This window comes from Octodon degus, unplaced genomic scaffold (assembly GCF_000260255.1).
Source record: "Octodon degus isolate 3935 unplaced genomic scaffold, OctDeg1.0 scaffold00070, whole genome shotgun sequence".
Lineage (NCBI taxonomy): Eukaryota > Metazoa > Chordata > Mammalia > Rodentia > Octodontidae > Octodon > Octodon degus.
The window spans coordinates 9,785,122-9,804,090 of record NW_004524646.1 but is presented as its reverse complement, the minus strand read 5'-3'; positions in this window follow the sequence as shown (position 1 = coordinate 9,804,090).

The following is an 18,969-nucleotide window of genomic DNA, read 5'->3' as shown; positions in this document are numbered from 1 at the left end:
CCATGTATACCACTCTTCTTCCCTGGCAAAGTCAGTCTTATCCTTTAGGAATGACCTTGAATGAAGACTTTCTAGCTTCTCTGACACAGAAAATTTTCCTTCTATGAATCCTTATTTTTTCCAGTCATCTAATTTTTATTAAGATACAATTGACATGCCATACATTTCAACCCTTCAAAATGTACAATTCAATGGTTTTGGTGTATTCAGAGTTGTGTAACCATCACTATGGTCTATTTCTAGAACCTTCTCAACATTCAAAATAGGAAACTGTACGACTACTAATGGTCCCTCCATCCCCTTGTTAAGGTTTGTGTCTAGTAGTCACCTCAAAGCCTCATGCAGTCACAGGGCAGAGACTTCTAGAGTTTGAGATTAACTCATGATCCACTGGGATTATGGGTTTTAGTACTGCTGGGATTATGGGTGTGAGTACTCCCCCAGCCTGGGGTGGATAGCCTGAATGCAGCTTAAGGGAGACAGCCTTCCTCTCTGTTGCTGCTACTCCTTCCTCTGGCTTTCTTGCTCTTTGCCGCCTCCATGAAAGGCTGTCCTCTGCCCTGTGCTGCTCTGCCTTGGAGCCAGCTGAGTAGGGACTGAAACCTCCACTAATGGTGAGCTAAACAAACCTTTCCCTCATTTTGAGTGTCGAGTATTTGTCCCAGCAACAAGAGAAGAGTAACTGAGACAATATTTTGTACCAGAGAAGTGGGGTCATTGCTGTGGCTAAACCTGACCATGTGGATTACAAATTTTTGGGAATGGCTTATGGGAAGAGATGGGAAAGGTTTGGAGATGTCACCTACTAACGAAGAGCTGGAACACCTTCAACTCTTCTGTAGGGAAGATTCTGGTCTGACCTCAGAAAACCAGAATGCTGATAGAAATCCTGCCTGTAAAGACCAGGCTGGGGAGGTTTCCGCTGGTAAGAAGGACTGCATTGATTGCTGAAGTCCAGATGATGTCAATTTTGGCTTGGCAGAATCTTTGTCTGCATTTTGCTCATTGTTATGGCTTGTGTCTAGTTGTCCCCCCATAGCTGCATAAAGTCATGGGGCAGCTACTTCTAGAGTTTGAGATTAACTCATGATCCCCTGGGATCATGGAGGAAAGGAGATAGCCTTCTCCTACCTCTGGCTGTCTTGCTCTTCGCTGCCGCCATGAAAGGTTGCTCTCTGCCTTGTGCCACTCTGCCTAGAGCCAGCTGAGTAGGGACTGAAACCTCCAGTACCTGAGCTAAACAAACTTTCCTTTCCTTCATTTTGCGTGTCATGTATTCATCCCAGCAATGAGAGAAGAGTAACTGAGACACCCCTCAACCCCTACAACCCGTTCATCTAGTTCTTTCTCTCTGAGTTGCCTATTCTGGATACGTCACATAATGAAACCATACTGTGTATGTCCAGTCATCTTTTATGCCCTTAGCTGGTGGCTCCGAGATTCATCTCTGTGACTGCACAGATCAGCACCCATTCCATTTTATTGCTAAATACTATTCCACTCTCTGAGTATATCACAGTGTGCTCATCCATTCCTTGCTCTTATGTAAATTCTTTCCACCTTGGGGCCATGGCTGATAACTGTTTAGAGGAAATTTATGAACAAGTTGTTATAAGAATACATACTTTTCAGTTCTCTTGGATATGGACTGCTGGACCTCAGAGTAGTTCTACCTTCTTCAGAATTTCCAATCATTTTTTCAAAGTGGTTGTACCATTTTGTATTTCACTGATAACTTGTTGGGGCTGCTGTTTGTCCACCTCCCCACTACTGCTGTGTGTGCACACGCATTGATCTCTACCTTGTGTCTGCTACATACTAGATAGCTCGTGGCCTTCATTTGCATTTCCCTCACGGCTGATGACAAGGATCATACTTATGCCCTCGTGGTGTTTGTAATGGGGCTCTGTGGGCATCTGCTTTACTTCTCCACTTCATAGACTGACTCCAGCACCCACCGTTTGACGCTGATCCTTAATTTTCCTTGTCTTGTCTTCACATAAAGGAACAGCATCTGGCCCTTCAACTTCTTTGCAAAGAGCCTTTGGCAGTAGACTTTAAATATTGAAACTATTTTATCATAAGTTTTATTAAGCACTATACAACCAAGGTTGCCTTTATTCCCCAAAGGGCTCTGTAAGACCCCCAACTCATTGCTACCCTCTTCTAGGATGAGCCTCTCCAAACAGGCTAACAGTACCTCAATTTTACGCAGGAATTAACAGAACCTTAAGACTGCTAATGATGGCCTTCACCGCAGCTTTTTTAGTAGATACCTTCTTAATTTAATCAAGGTGGGACCCCAGAGGTAAGGATGGCGACGGGTGTCGTTTTCGCCATTAGCGCTGCCGTAGCTCTCTGGCCCTTCTGCAGCCAGGCACCATGGAAGGCAGGCAACAGCCGCTCAGGTCTCACCCAGGCGAAAGCGTGGAAGGAATGGTGCATGGTTGGGGGCCAGCTCCTCCTTGGGGGCAGCGACCAGGGGAGTGTGCTCCAGCCGGTGGCGTGCCTGTGCCCTGGAGACACGCAGCAGCGCAAGACACGCATTGCCCTCACGTTAAGCCACGGGCTTTGGCGTCACCCACCACCCCGCCACACACACACACACACACACACACACACACACACACACACACACACTCATTTGTTACTGAAGCATTCATTGATGTACCACTACGTAGCCAATTATGTCACAGAAGAATGCAGACTCAAATGAAGAATTATGAGCTTCCCAAATCCTTACTCCTTTCACTCTAAAAACCACAAGGCCGGGGCCAGCCAGATAGCTCAGTGGACTAAAGCACACTAAAGCGCCTGCTTAGGAAGACTCGTGCACCAGGGTTCGATCCCCGGCATGCCATGCTGGCCCTGACCCCCAGGGTGTGCGGAGATGGTGACTGAAACTGGGTGTGGTGGCACATGCCTGTAATCCCAGTACTTGGGAGGTTGAAAACAGGAGGACCACTACCAATCTGATTTGTGTAGTGAGACCCTGTAGAACCTGTACTAAATACAATGAAAATAAAACCCTGCATGGCTGGCTTTTGTGTGGCAGGATTTACTTTATAATTCCATATTCATTTCCTCTAGTACATGCTGGGAGTTTACCATAATTTGATTTGTTGTAGAATCCTGCTCCTATCACTCATCCACACCTTCCATCTCTCCATCATCAATTGTGGCATTTATGTATTCCAATTCATTTTAAGAGTTGGCAAATAAGGCACACATCTCTGAAGAAGTAAACTACCTCCTCAGAGGCTTCATTTGGGAGCAGAGGGGCCAGGGTGAAACTCCACTCCACCTCCCTTTCCTGTAACTCTACATCTCTCCTCTCAAAAATGAGGCTTCTCTCTCATCATACACTAATGCCTGTGTCATTAAGACCTGCCATTGGAAAACCCAGCCATTTCTTTGCACCTTTCAGATTGATATTGCAATTTACAATTATTTTCATATCTAAAAGAGTGAAATATCTAGGGCAGTGGCACGCTCCAGAAAGAAGTTGCAGCCATGCACATGTTTAATATAGAGAGTCGAATAAAATAAGTCACAGGAAATTATGGAAATTCTTGGAAAGATTCAACCTCTTATTTTCCCTGCCTCTCCTATATTTCATATGAAGATTCTGCCTGTGGGCCAAACTGTATTCCTGGGAACATTTCTTTTGGAATTTTTTGTATTTAATGAATAAATCTGAGAACACAGTTTTTTAAAGGTTTAGTTTTTAAAAAGGTATCTTACTATTCTTACTGTACTATACCTCAAAGAATTTCCACAGCTTGCAAAAAATGTATTGCTCAAAACCTTTGTAAGAGAGATAGGCTGGCCAGTATGAAATGGAATTGAATTCAGATGGGGTAAAGTTGGAAACGCAGAGGCAACAGAGCTGACCAAGCCCCAACATCCCAAACCCAGGTCTCCAACCCATCCCTCAGGTTTAAGGAAAACCTACACTCAGAATACATGTATCTGAATATCTGAATGTCTGAGCATCTGATATATCTCAGTATCTGAGTGTATAAACACCTAAATCTCTCTCCCCCCCCCCTTTCATATACATCCCTTAAAGGTAAGCATTCCATTCTGCTTTTCTTTTGTTTCAATACCAAGACTCAAGAAAGTAGCAAGCCCGAGGGGCCGATCTATTAACGCTCATGAAATAAAAGCGCTATATGGCCAGCGAGAGAACTTGCACCAAGGGAATGCATTTGCTAGCAACGTCCACAAACTCAGAAGAAATGAAAACAGAAAGAAAGAAAGAAAGAAAGAAAGAAAGAAAGAAAGAAAGAAAGAAAGAAAGAAAGAAAGAAAGAGGGAATACAGCTCTCCAATCCCAGGAACCTGTAGCTCAGGAGACTAGGCACCTGCTTAGGCCAGCACAGGGACCAGGGTTCCACACCCCGAGCTGTACCAGCCCCGCCCTGAGCCCACGGAGCCTGCCACTGAGATCAGGTATGGTTGTGCACACCTGAAATCTGAGAGCTGGGGAGGCTGAAAGTGGGAGGATCACTACAAGTCTGAGCTGCATAGTGAGACCCTGTCTCAAATACATAAAATTTTTAAAAAGCTCCGTAAGGATCCACATTCTGGGATAAGAGTTTTTTGTTTTGTTTTGTTTTTTTTAGGTGTTTCATCAGTTGGCCTCCGAGCCTCGACAGGGCAAATTCATCTCTGAATTTGTCTTCGCTGCTTTAAGTGTCTAATTTGAGTGCTCAGCCTCCAAAATCAATTTCAGGTGTCTCCTGGGAGCTGGAACAAATAGCTCGCCTGCGCTGTATTAAGTTTGGGCAGGGGAGGAGGAGAGACAGGGCCTTTCACACACTGTCAGGAAGATGAGGATGACAGCAAAAAGAGAAAGAGACCTGACATGTTTTCGGGAACATTAGCACCATATAACTATTAATATTACTTAGCATTCATTATTCACAGAACAGGACAACCTGACTTTGACCTCGCTTTGGAAAAATCGTATTGATTGGTATGAGGATAGCATTGCAATTAGCCTGAGGTGGGTTGGAGTCACTGCCTGCCCCGGAAGCTAGAGCTCGGGCCTCCGGTCCCTTCCTTCTTGCAAGCCTTCTGGCCGCAGGCTTCAGGAACCAAAACGGTCCAGTGAAGTGGGCCTGGGCATACCCCTACTTTGTCACAACTTGGTTGACACAGTAATAACAGCAACAATAACAACAAATCCTATTGCTCCTGAGGAACGTAACAATGAGATGATTTTTCTGATGCTGCGATCTATTAACGCTCATGAAATAAAAGCGCTATATGGCCAGCGAGAGAACTTGCACCAAGGGAATGCATTTGCTAGCAACGTCCACAAACTCAGAAGAAATGAAAACAGAAAGAAAGAAAGAAAGAAAGAAAGAAAGAAAGAAAGAAAGAAAGAAAGAAAGAAAGAAAGAAAGAGGGAATACAGCTCTCCAATCCCAGGAACCTGTAGCCAGAGGAAATGTTTTCTGGTTTGTGAATTGGGATACTTCACTGATAGAAAGACTTTGGAGGGCTGGGGAGATAGCTCGGTAGAATAAGCACCTGCCTGCCAAGGTCCTGAGTTCAGTTCCCAGTATAGGAAAAAAAAAAAAAAAGACTTCAGTCCAGGAAGAAAAAAGCTTCCTACTGTTTACTGTTGTAGCAAGAGGGGCCTAGTGGAAAGTGGTAGGAAAATCCAGGACCAGGGCTTAAGGGAGTTGGGGGAACTTCTCCTCTCACTGCAAACACTTTATAGTACTCAGGTTCCCAGCACCCACTAAATGTTAGAGAAATTTGTAGTGCTGGACTAAAAAATGCCTCCTTCTCCTAAAGTATCCACATTTTAATCCCTAAAACCAGAGAAAATGTGACCTTACATGTCAACAGTCTTTGCAGAAGGGTGAGCATATTCAGCTGCCCTTGACACGGGCAGTTCTCTTGACCCTGGTAGGCCCTACGCCCAAGCATACGGGCCCGGCTACGAGGGAAGAGGCCAGCTGCACATCTACACAGGAGAAGGGGCTGGAAAGAGCAGACAGAATGTGGATGACGCTGACCCCAAGGACGGGGACGACGTGGCCTCCACCAAGGCGTGCTGTTAGCTGCCACCAGTTGGAAGAGGCAAGAAATAGGTCTACTCCAAGCGGCCCCAGAGGGAGCACCAAGCCTACAGACTTCAGCTGTAGCTCAATTTCAGTTCAGTGGCAAGAATTTTGGATCTCTAGGCTCCAAAACTATGAGAGAATAAAGTGTGTGGTAATTTGCTACAGCAGCCCTCAGGAAACTGATCCATCTGTATATTAATATGTGTTCATATTACCAATGTCATTTTAAATGATATTTTAAATGATTCATTTCAGGGCCCAATTAATTAGAGTTCTTAGGAAAATCTTAGCATATCTGGGTTCACACCTTGCTTTTCTTTGTACAAGGTATACAATGCAGGATGTATCACTTTGTTAATCTGATTTTTTTACTTGGAATCTATAACCGAGATGCAGCAGTTCCTGGCCTGTCTCTCTCACAATGATCTTTTTAAAACAAGGCTGAGGTAGACAGGGGAGTTTCTTTTGAAGATGTAACATGCTTGAAACTTGCTGTCAGATGCAAGCAGGTGGCAGAGGGGAGCAGGGCACACTTCCGGGCCCCGGAATGCCCACTCCGCTTCATCCCAGTTCATAGTGTTCCTCTTCAGAGCATCTAAACTTCGTGGTTCGTACTTGGTTGTGTGTTCTGCATCTCTTTAGAGAAAATCGTAATTGGTCATCTGGTCTACTTACCAATGTAGTTCTAGCAACTGTACAGTATACAGTGCTCAATATGCATCTGAGGAATAATTGTAGGAATGAATGAATGAGTGATTCATCTTCAATTTCCATCAAAACTGTAGATAGCCATACTTTTCCTCTTTCCCCCAACCCCTGTCGTTTCTTGAAAATTGTGATGAGCATTCAGGGACAAGGTCTGTGGGGAGCCCTTGCATTACAGCCCTGAAGCTGCAGCACTGGATGGAAAAAGTACGAAGAGGCACAGGCACCATCAGCAAGAGACAATGAGATTGTGAGAAAGGGACAGGGACATTAGAGAACAGGGAACGGGCCAGAAGGAAGTTTTGGAAGGAGAATGGAAGCTCTGCAATGAGGGAGCAGTGGTGTGGTGGGCCGAGCAGGCCGGGGATGCACGAAGGGTGTCACAGTCCACAGCAGGGGAAGCAGGAAGACTCGAGCAAATGTGGTGGGCTTGGAAGCTGCGGGGGCTGGAGCAGAAGGCGGCATGCAAGCGCGCAGGGACGGGAGGCGGAGGCTAGGAGCAGGGTCTCGGGTGAGGACCCGGACTTGACATCACAGGCCTTGCGCTTTCCAGTTACAAGGGAGCGCACCCAAAGACCTCCGCGTGTATGCCTGTGACCCCTCCAGAATGCCTGCGCTCCCTACTTCCAAGAGCACAGCTGCCACAAGTAGGATTGTAACTTACACAGTCCCTGGAAGCTTATACAGTTTCCAGGTGTGTGCCTCAGTGACTCGTGTCTATCATTTTCAGTTTCTTCGTTTGTTAAATGAGAAAAAAGTCCACAGTACCCTACCGTGTGGCTAGAAGGGGAAAGTAGGCAGCTCATGTGGGACACAGTCTGTTGCCACATGGAAGACATGAGCCACGAATGCCACAGTCTCCAGGCAACATGCGACCACTGCAGACTTTCAAACGGAGGGGGCACGTGAGCAGCTCTCAGTGGCCACATGCCTTAGGGGTTCTCAGCTGCCCGCCGTGGGCTGCTGGTGCTTTACCTGTGTCGGCCTCCTCAGTGACCAGGTGGGCTGATCAGTCCCATCCTCCTTGCATACACACATCCCTTTCTCATGAGTTCAGAAAACACTGGTTCTTCACAGCTTTTTGTTCACCTGATGGCCTTGAGAAAAGCATTTGTTCAGCATTTTTTTTTTTTTTTTTTTTTTTTTTTTTTTTGCGGAACTGGGGATTGAACTCAGGCCCTTGTGCTTGCCAGGGAAGCGCTTATTCCACTGAGCCATCTCCCCAGCCCAAGGTTAAATATCTTAATTACAATAAATAAAGGTACACATGCAAAAGAGTTTGGCACATATTTATTAGTTAACCACTTAGAATAAAAACTTTTTTTTATTTTCTCCTTCTTTCTCTCCTCTTTCCTTCTTGCTTTCCTTCCCTCCTTCCTTCTTCCGCAGTGCCAGTGACTGCAGCCAGGGCGGCGCACTCGCTAGGCAGGTGCTCTGCTCCGAGCTGCACCCTGCTTTGCAGGTGTTTCTCTCTAGCTGCATAAACTTATGAGTTCCAACCTCCATCAGCACCGAAGGACTCACCCATAAGAGCAGAGGTGATGCCCTCACCGAAGGTGATTTGTGGCTTCCGTGGAGAAGCCCCCGAGAGAGCCCAGGAGGAAGTAGCACAAAATCAATGGCCATTTCTTATCAACTATGAGCTTCTCATCACATGACAGATTTTAACATTTCTTTCTTCACTTCTCCCCAAATTATTCAGGAATAATATTATCACCTTATTATAGTTAAAGAAGTATTATTATTATTATTGTTAATATTTTTATTATTATTATTATTGCTGTCATGATTAGAGTCAATATGGCTCCTAGAAACCAACCAGCCCATCCTGGCTTTAAATGTAAGAATGTGTGACACAGGATGACATCACTAGCTGCACACTGCACAGAAAGTCGAGGGCGAGGCTCAATTCTGAGGGGCCCGATCCCTACGATGCATCAGTTCCTTTCCACTGCCGGATTCCACATAGTGGAATAGCATGTCCTTAGAATAAATTGGACCACAAGCAGCCTCAGAATCATAATGACAGCATCTATTTCTCAAGGGCTGAGAGGTGACAACAGACCCTCCTCCCACTCGGGAATGCCCAATTCTGTTGGGGCAAGGCTTTCTCTCCCAACCCACCCTCTTTGGCTCCCAGAGCTTTCCTGGCTTCTAGCACAGTAAATCACCTCCCTTCTGGATCTCTAGCCTACTTGATCAATACAAACAGAACAACTGCCTAAGCAACAGGAAACTTTGATGTTCTCCGTCATTGTTGGCACACAAAAGCTCTTGGATTGACCTACTTACATACGCCTTTCCTCCTCTGCTCCCTGATAGGAACTTTGGCTGTATTTACAGATGCTGCAGAAAACCTGGATTTAGATAGTGCTTCCCTGGGGAGAAATTATTAGCACTAATCCTTGTCTTGGAAAGAAAGCAGCCCAGCGATGGAATAATGGAGCTCTGAAGCCTCCCTGTACCACATCAGCCTTCTCACTCGGGCATAGATCCCAGCACTCCTGCCGCCCAGGAATCCCTACTGCTCACCTGGCGAGGGCCTGGTATTGACAAGCTAATTACAGGGCAGTTTGTCAATTACCCTGTTTTATAGATCCTCAGTTAATTATGGAGTGGTGCAGGGTGTTTGACCATGTCGCCTGCCCACCTCAGAACTCAGGGTGGCTCCGAGCTGACGCTAGCAGTGTCTCTAAATGTTTGCAAGGCTTCACATGGAACAGGCTTGATTCATTTTCTTAATCCTTCCTGAACCAAACCAAGACCCCCAGGGCCCATGCTTCAGATGGAATTTAAGCTGGACTCTGGTCCTGACCATGGAGAGGTGAGGAGCACCACTACTACAGAGTCATTGAATCTGCCCAGGCCTCTGCAAGGACATCTTCACACACCCAGGCACGAGCCTTATTATGTGTTCTGCACATTGGGTAGCAAAAGGCACCATGGGGTACAAGAGAAGCCATCCCCAAGACACCCAACAGCCTAAACCCCATGTCTGCGTCATCCCAACTCAGGAACAGAGATGGAGAAAATCAAAGCAGTACACAGACGTGTGTGTGGAGTGTCCACACAGCTCTGGTTGTATAAATCAGAGTCTAGAAGTCCCCTTCATAGCCATCATCAGAGAATAGGTCAGTGTAGACATTTACACAGACTATGCATGCATACCATAATATGCCGCTATAGTTGGACATAGAAAAATTTCCACAGAAAATTAAATATCAAGTAATAATAGATGATGTACACATTGGTGCTACTGCTATAAAAATTCATAAGCATCTTTTAATATGATTCATCCTCTAAGTAATAGGCTTAAGTGCTTTGGGAAGGTATCTTTTTCCAAGAAAAAAAGTGCTTTAATTTTTTTGTGTTCTTTTATAAAGTAACTTTACTGATATTATAATTTACACAACATGAGACTTGCCCTTCTAAAATACACAATTCGTTGGTTTTAGTAAATGCACAGTCACTCTGTAGCTTCACTAATTCCAGAACATTCCCTTACTCTAAAAAGAAACCTTGTACACATTAGCCAAGACCTCCCATCTTTGGTGCTTCCAGCCCATGACAGTGACGACAGGTATTCTTTCTTCAACTACCTATTTAGTGACTGTTTGGACTTCAGATTCACCACTGGGACTTAAGCCATTTTTTGTAGTTTTGTACATCTTGTTGGTAGAATCTCAATGTCAGTTTTGTACGGTGAACTTTGTCAGTATAATCCTGCCATTTCTGCTGATTGTGCTGTGCAGCACAGTGCTGCAGCTTCATCCTCTGTTTTAATCTATAGCACTGCTTGTAAGAACAAATACAAGCAAGGTCATCAAGTTGGAGTTTCCTCTGACCATTTCTTTGTTCTGAATATTGTAATGTGCATACTAGACACAATTCATCACTTAACCAAGTCAACACTGAACAAGCAATGTCTGTAATCTATTTTCTTACTCATTTCTTATTTCTAAATATTGCATGTAAGTGAATCATACAACCCAAGGCCTCTTGTGCCAGCCTTCCTTTAATTTGATAATTCTTTCAAGAATCAACCGTGCTGTAGTATATGCGAGTACTTCCTTCTTTATTATGGTTGGATAATATTCTATTTTATGGCTATCTTCCTTATCCATTCATCTATTGTTGAGCATCCGGACTGTTTCTACCTTTGGTGATTATGAATAATACTGCTGTGAATATTCATGCACGGTTTTTGTGCGGATAAATGCTGCCGCATCCCTTGTGTAAATGCCTATGAGTGGAATTGTTGGGCTGCATGGCAGTTCCATGTTCAACTTTTTGAGGCCAAATTGGGCCTCATTCCTCTATGTCCTTCCCAACCCTTGTTATCATCTTTTCTTTTGTTTTAACCACACTCATGTGCATCCTACAGCAGTATCTCACTATGGGTTTTTTCAGTCTGAGACAGAGTCTCCCTGTGCAAGCCAGGCTGGCCCCAGACTCACTCTGCAGCCCAGGCTTTCCTCCTGCCTCGGCCTCCTGAGTGCTGGCGTTCCAGAGCGGCATCACCAGGTCCAGCCTCACTGTGATTCTTGATTCAGACTTCCTTAGTGAATAGTGATATCCAGCCTGTTTTCAGGTTAGCTATTTGTATACCTTCTTTTGAAAGATGTCTATCATGTCTTTTGTTTCTATTTAACTAGGATATTGTTGAGTCATAAGTGCTCTCATGCTTTTTATTTTTATTTTCTTTTTATGTAGTTAGTACAGGGCCTGCAGGGTCTCACTACATGGATCAGACTCATAGTGACACTCCTCTTTTCAACCTCCCAAGCGCTGGGATTATAGGAACGCACCACCACGCGCAGACTCAGCCCCTGTGTCAGAGTACCCTGGGGGCAGGGCCAGCAGGGCACACCGGGGATCGAACCCCAGTCCCTGTACCTATATAAGCAGATGCTTTAGTCCACTGAGCTATTTGGCTGGCCCTTCTCACTCTTTACATACATTTTTGTGGAAATTTTTTTTACAGTAGCTTTCGGCTCACAGCAAGATTAAGCTGAAGATGGTCCTCACACATATGAATTCTGCCTTGTCAGCATGTCTCACACCTGAGAGGCACTTCCATTGCAGGTGAGGGACTGCAGGGTCACCTCATGACCACTCCGAGCCCACAGTGCCCATCAGTGCTCCAGGCAGTGCCGAGAGCCTCTGGGTCTGGCCGTGGTCCACTGTGCCAGCACCACACCCCTGGGTTCAGAATCCGAAGGTTTCTCTGCGCTTTGCCTGCTCGTCCCTTCTTTCCCTGCCCTGGGCTCTACTCGTCCGCCTACAATCTCCATAGTTTTGCCCTTTCTGGAATGTTCTGTGCTCAGATTCCTCCAGCATGCAGACTTTTTAGATGCTTCTTTCACTCAGTAGTGAGCGCTTAAGTTCCCTTCAGCCCTGAACAGCTCATTCTTTTCACTTATTTATGTTGAATGTCAATTCTATTTTGTCTATTTAAGGTACCCAACATGGTGCTATAAGATATATAAGTAGGAAATGGTTGTTGTGGAACAGATTAACATTCTTACAAGTGTTGATAGTGAATGTTTTTACTTGCTCCTAACCTTAATTTTTTTAACCAGAATTTCAGCTGCAGGTTTTGTATCTTTTTTTTTTTTTTTTTCAGAACCAGGGATTGAACTCAGGCCCTTGTGCTTGCTAGGGAAGCACTTATTCTACTGAGCCATCTCCCCTCAGATTAAGATTCTTGCCATCTCACATAGCTACCTAGTTCCCCCGTAGCAAGAATAACTGCAATATAATCTCAAAAAATCCTTACTATAGAACATAGCACACACAACATTAACGTAGTTGTTATGTATGTGATGTGATCAGAAAGATAGTGAATGTTTAAAAAAATTGAGTGACATTATAATTAGTCCCCCTCAAGCTGCCTCACTTACTTCAAACACACTGATCCCGCCATTCTTTCCACTTTCCGTAGCGAGTCTGGGAGGCCTCTTTCTTGGGTGTCCTTGTGGTACTGTCATGAACCCCATAATGTCCTGAGTGGATTCGAAACATTTGCCTTTCCTGCTCGTCTTGGCCTTGGGGTGCAGCTGGAAGTCACACAGTGCCAGATCCGGTGAAGAAGGTGGATGAGGACACGGCGTGCCTTGGTGGCCTGCCCATCTGCCCGGCGGCTCCTACCAGCAGCTCACCTCAGAAAGGAGACTTCTAGGACCGCTTGAGAAAGTGCCAAGAACAGGACGAATGGCACTGGGTCTTTTTCTGTCATAATTTTAAAAAAAATTTTGAATATTCACTGTATACTTTGATGACAATTTGCACTAGGTCTTTGGACTTGTGCATCCTACATCTTTGCCACTTTGTGTCTGTTGGCCCATACTCTCCCATGTTGCTTCCCTGTGTGCACCCTAGCCCCGGTAAGCAATTCTGTCAAGTTTATCTTCCTATGTGGATCTCTTTCAGGTTCCAAATGTAAGTGGGAGCATGCAGTAGTTTAGTATTCCTCTCTGCATTTGTGTAACCTCCCTCAGCACAGTGTCTTCCACATGGCCACGGTGTAGCACAGGGCAGGGCCTCTTGCTGTACCTGAACCACAATCCACGGTGCGTATGTAACACACTCTGTCTACTTGTCCCCTAACTGGAACTAAGCAATTTCCACATCTTGGCTGTTGTAAAGAACAAAGCTCAGAAGTATCTGTGAGTCCTTGACTCTATTTCCTATGTGTTTACACCCTCTTCTGGACACATACCCCAATTTGAGGGTTCAAGCTCTCCAGGGATACCCAGCCACATGCAAGTTCCTTCCTGTGGCCAGTGATAACTGGCAGAGATGATCCACTGAGCCAGCCCTCTCAGTAGTCTTCCATCTGCCTTCCAGAGGTCTTTGGCTCCTGGAATGTACCAGATACCTTATTAGCCTAAGGTTCTCTTTTTATGTCCTCCCAGCCATTTCCAATTTTCCATGCTTTCCTAGTGTAGCAATCATCACTCCTGCTGCTAAAAACATACCTGTTACCTGCAACTTGGAGGAGGAGAGGACTATTTGGGTCATGGCTTCAGGGGATTCTGCCATGGTTGGCTGGCTCCAAAGCACAAACATTAGGGCAGGGGGGTGGCAGAGAGAAGATGTTCACCTTATGGTAGCCAGGAAGCAGAGAGGCAGAGAGAGAGCACAAGGAGGAAGGGCCCAAGGACCGAAGGCAGAGCTGGGCCAGCCTAGACACCCCCAGGAGTGTGCTCTGCTAATGCAAGGTCTCTCAGCCAACAAAACTCGATCATCTCTTCTGGATACTTCTCACTCATCCATAAAGTCTAAAGAGTTCTTTTCTCAGCGAGGTCTTCTCTGACTGGCTCTCAACTCACGCAACCATCTACATGTCTTATCAATGATAATCAACATTTAACATTCATTTGCACACATTCCTACAAAAGTGTGTATGCTGCTAACTCGACTGGAAAAAAAAACTCAGACACAACGAAAAACTCACCTGTGCCCACACATCTAATGTTGGGCGGGTTCTGGCATTCGCGCTTTGTTCCCAGCTTCCTTATTCCTGGCTGCCACATCGTGCTCACACTCACTGCACTCTTCAGATAGCCTCACTCTTTCTCTCTGTAGTGTGTACCATAAAGTAAAATGCCTGGAACCTGCTATTTGTTCATTTTGTTATTCAATCATTCAGCCAGCCAACCATCTGCCAAGAGATCTAGCTGTTCATCCATCCATCCATCCATCCATCTGCCCATCCATCCATCTGCCCATCCATCCATCTGCCCATCCATCCATCTGCCCATCCATCCATCCATCCATCCATCCATCCATCCATCTATATCTACATACATTTATCATTCTGTTGTGTGGCTCCCACTAGCAGTCCTCCCTCAGAAAGGAGATCTCTAGGTCCATCCATCCAGCCATCCATCTACCCATCTATCCACCCATGTATCTGCCCATCTATCCACTCATATATCCACCCACCCATCCATCCATCCACCCTTTGATCCATCCATCTATCCATCTATCCATCCACCCATATGTCATCCATCCATCCATCCACCCATCTATCCTCTCTATTTAAATTAGAAAATAATGAAAAACAGTGATCCAGAAATAAAATCACTCACTGAAAAATAAAGTCACCAATAGGTCTTGGTATCAGATCTATAAGCATTTTCATGTGTTTTCCAATATTATTTTCTGAGTCCTTCTATGGAATTTTAATTTTATTCCTGCTTATTTCATGATTACTGTGAATATAGTCAGTCTTATCAGTAGCCCTCCAAAAGTTATTTATTTATTTATTTATTTATTTATTTATTTATTTATTTGGTATAGGGTCTTGCTACACAACTCAGATTCATAGTGATCCTCCTGTATTCAGCCTCCCCAGTGCTGGGATTACAGGCATGCGCCACCATACCAGGTTTCAGGTTTTAGTGGCCAGATCTGCGTGGGGCCATCACGGTATGCAGCGCTGAGGATCCAGCCTGGGTCCTTGCACTCGCCAGGTAGGCGTTTAGACGGCCAGTCCATCTCCCCAGCCCCAAAACATGTCTTAAACAGATGCTCAGTATTTCTTCTTTTTATGGCCACTGTAAAAAGTAGTTCACCACCCCGGTACTGGAGGCTATTCGATTCTGTTTCTCAAATTTCAACAGCATGAATATTGTGCTGACGCTGTGTGCCTACGGCTCATGCTCATGATTGTTTCCTCAGACAGAAATACTTACTTCTTTAAAAAAAAAAATCTATTGCATTCACACTGCCATGTCAAAGCGGAAGCTCAGCCAGTGGCCAGTCTGCCAACACTGTCTGAGGGCTCCTTAGGGCGTCTGGGGATGCTCCAGCCTGGAGCCCCCTTCCTGGCTTTATCAGGGAGGAGGAGGGCGGAGCTTACACAGAAAGCACCGCTGCGGACTGTGGCGCCGAGGTGAGAGGTCCCAGAGTCGGAGGTCTGGGGACAAGCTGTGTTCTACCGCCACTGAGCACCCCGGCAGGGAGACTCTGTCACCTGGAAATGATCAGAAAGGTTCAGCGACGGCTCTGGGGACTGCGAAGGAAAGTCTCGCTTCTCCAGGAAGTCTTCTTATGAGACTTTGTGCGGAGAACAGATGCCGTACATCAAGTAGCTAGTGGTCAAATTCAGGGAATCCAAGAGGCAGAACTGACTGGCAATTTAGGTGAGAATTTTGAGTCCAACTGTCTGGCCTGGTGCCTAGCCCCATCTAGCCCAGATGCGTTCCAGGACCGATTACTTAGCCTTCTTGTGCTCAGCTTTTGCCTCTGCAAACTGGGGTCATAATGGAAACTAAATCAGTATCAACAAGTTCCCCAGTAGAATGCATAGTGTGCACTTAGAGAAACAAAATAGAGTCAGTTCAGATTCTTGCAAGTGCCTACTATGCAAAATCATTACTTTCTTTAAATTTTCTAAGTGAGGATCGTAGAAACTCAATATTACAACCACTGTTAATTAGCTATTCCTGTTTTGAAACTCTGTAACATACACATTGTTGTATATTACCCTATTTCTGTCTTTTTTTTCTATTTGCTTTTGCATCTGTTTTTACTCTTCAAAATAAAATAAAATAAAATAAAGTTTATTGTCCAAAGTTTCCAGAAAGTAGAACTCGAGTTGAGCTTGGGGCTTTCTACTCCCCAGCAAATCTTTTTGTTCTGATCAGGTAAGAAGAATGCTTCCTAAAGGCCATGCCTCATAGTTTCCAGCGATCTCTTATGTTACATTTGTGAGTGAATTCACCCCTTTGAGGCACACTGCTCTGAGGCTTGGCAAATTATCCAGCCATTCACCACCATCACTCTTAGGATGGAAAACATCTCCCCCCTCAGAACCCTCCTTGTCCCCTTCATGCCTAGACTTTTGCATCCAGTTATCTGATTTTATGCTCAAAAGTTTGACTTTTTCCGGAATATCATATACATTGTTTAGTGTGCAGTTTTCTTAAGCCTGGCTTCTTGGGGCTCATGCATGTTAGAATTGCCACGTTGTTAGTGTATCGGTAGTTTGTTCCGGGCTGGCTAGATAGCTAGGTAGATTAGAGCACCTGGTTAGGCAGATGGGGATTTGATCCCTGGCATGCCGTGCTGGCTTTGTCTCCGGGGCATGCTGAGATGGCAGTGGAGACTGGGTTTGGTGGCGCGTGCTTGTAATTCCATCACTTGGGAGGCTGAAAACAAAAGGATCAGTATGAGTCTGATCTGTGTAGTGAGACCTTATAGACCCTGTACTAAATACATTAAAAAAGAAAGACTGTTCCTTTTACTGGCTGCCCTTTATTGCTGCCCTTTCTATTGCTCCGGGTGGCTACTGTGTCCCTTGTGTAGCTGGAGCCTCAGGGCCACTGAGTTTGTCCAGGTCTCACAGCCGAAGACCAGCCATTCACCCTCCCGGTCCTGCAGCCTCACATGCCCAGTGCGTGCAGCAGCACGGGTGGGGTGCATCCTGCTGTGCTTGCAGAGATACCTGGGCTGCTGCTCATGCCTCCTGGTGGGCAGTGAGTTCCTGGGGCAGAGACTCCCCTACCTCCTTACCCTGCACCTTGGTGCCAACAAGGCAGGCAGCTCAGGAACCATCTCTTCAATTCAGCTACTCAGAAGATCCAGGAAAGATGTAAGAGACTACAAACAGTGTAATAAACAGTCTCATAATCAATTTAACAAAGTGTTTTTTGTTTCATTTCAGGGCATGGAAAAGCATAGTAAGCACAGAACCAAGAAGGTGGATCCACGACCCCCAGCAGCACAGGATGCAGCATCCACAGGCCCCACGGTGGAAAGAGTGATGGGCACTGAGGAGCTGCGAGTCCCCCAGAAGCCCCTGAGGAGAGAGGTACTCAGGACGTGGCCATGTCTGGGGTCACCTGAGAAGCTACAGTCAGCAAGTGCTGCTTACCACGCCCACTGGGGCCCACGATGGAAGGCAGCAGATGGCCAAAGGGCCAGTGTCCTGTGGTCACCGTGCAGGATGGTACCACGAATCTGAAGTCCACAGGGGCTGAGCGCCTCCTCTAAGCCACACATCTGCAGGACATGAGCTAAAGGCCACGCTGACTCCTCTCTTATTGATGTTAGAGGATAGCATCCCTGAAAATGGTATCACTACACCTAGGTCAGTGACAAAATAGTCATTCTGAGACAAGCAACACATTTCCACCCACAGATGTCACCATGGCATGTCCCTGATGAGGAGGATTAGCCTCTCCCCGCCGAATTTCGTACCTCAGACTAGGATTTCCCCTCCTCCCTATCCAGCCTCTGGTAAAGGCCATTCTGCTCTCAGGAATGTGACGGCTTCAGGTCCCCCTCGCAGATACAGCCCTGTGGTGTGCGTCTGTCTGTTCCGTATTTCTCCCAGCAGAGGGTCGTCTGCATTTCAGATGTCCTCACTGTACAGAGACAACAGCGGCGTGAGGTGGGGTGTGTGCCGAACAGCCTAACTCAGGCATTCCATGGTGTGGAATGTGCCACACCATTATATTCTATTCCAGTATACACTACTGTTGACTAAAAATAAAATGAAAAGAAAAAGAACCACGGTCACTCCAGTGGAAGTCACTCATACACAGATCAATGGATGAGCAAAGCAATTTGCATGTGCATACAGTGGAATATTATCCAGGCCTTAAAAGGGAAGGGCATTCTGACACCAGCTACAGAATAAATTACCCTTGAGCACACTGTATAAAGTAAAATAAATTAGTCAAAAAATGGTAAGTGTGATAAGCCAAAGTCCACTTGTATAATCTAGAGCAATGAAAATTACAGAGACACAAAGTACAATGGGGGCTGCCGGGGCCTATGGGGAGGGGAAATAGCAGTTCTACTGAGTGGAGTTAATTTAAATATTTTTCAAGAAAGAAAAAGAAGGGCCAGTCAAAGAGCTCAGTGGATCAAAGCGCCTGCAAGCAGGCTCAGGGGCTGGTGCGTTCGATCCCCATCCCGGGGCCTGCAGTGCCAGCCCCACTCCAGGGGGCGCTGAGAAGGCAGTTGAGGCTGGGCATGGTGGCACACGCCTGTAAACCCAGCTCTTGGGAGACTGTAAATAGGCGGATCACTATGAGTCCAATGTGGTAGTGAGACCCTGAACACCCTGTGGACCCTTCCCTAAAATACACAAAGAAAAAAACAAAGAAAGTAAGAAAGAAAGAAAGAAAGAAAGAAAGAAAGAAAGAAGAAAGAAAGAAAGAAA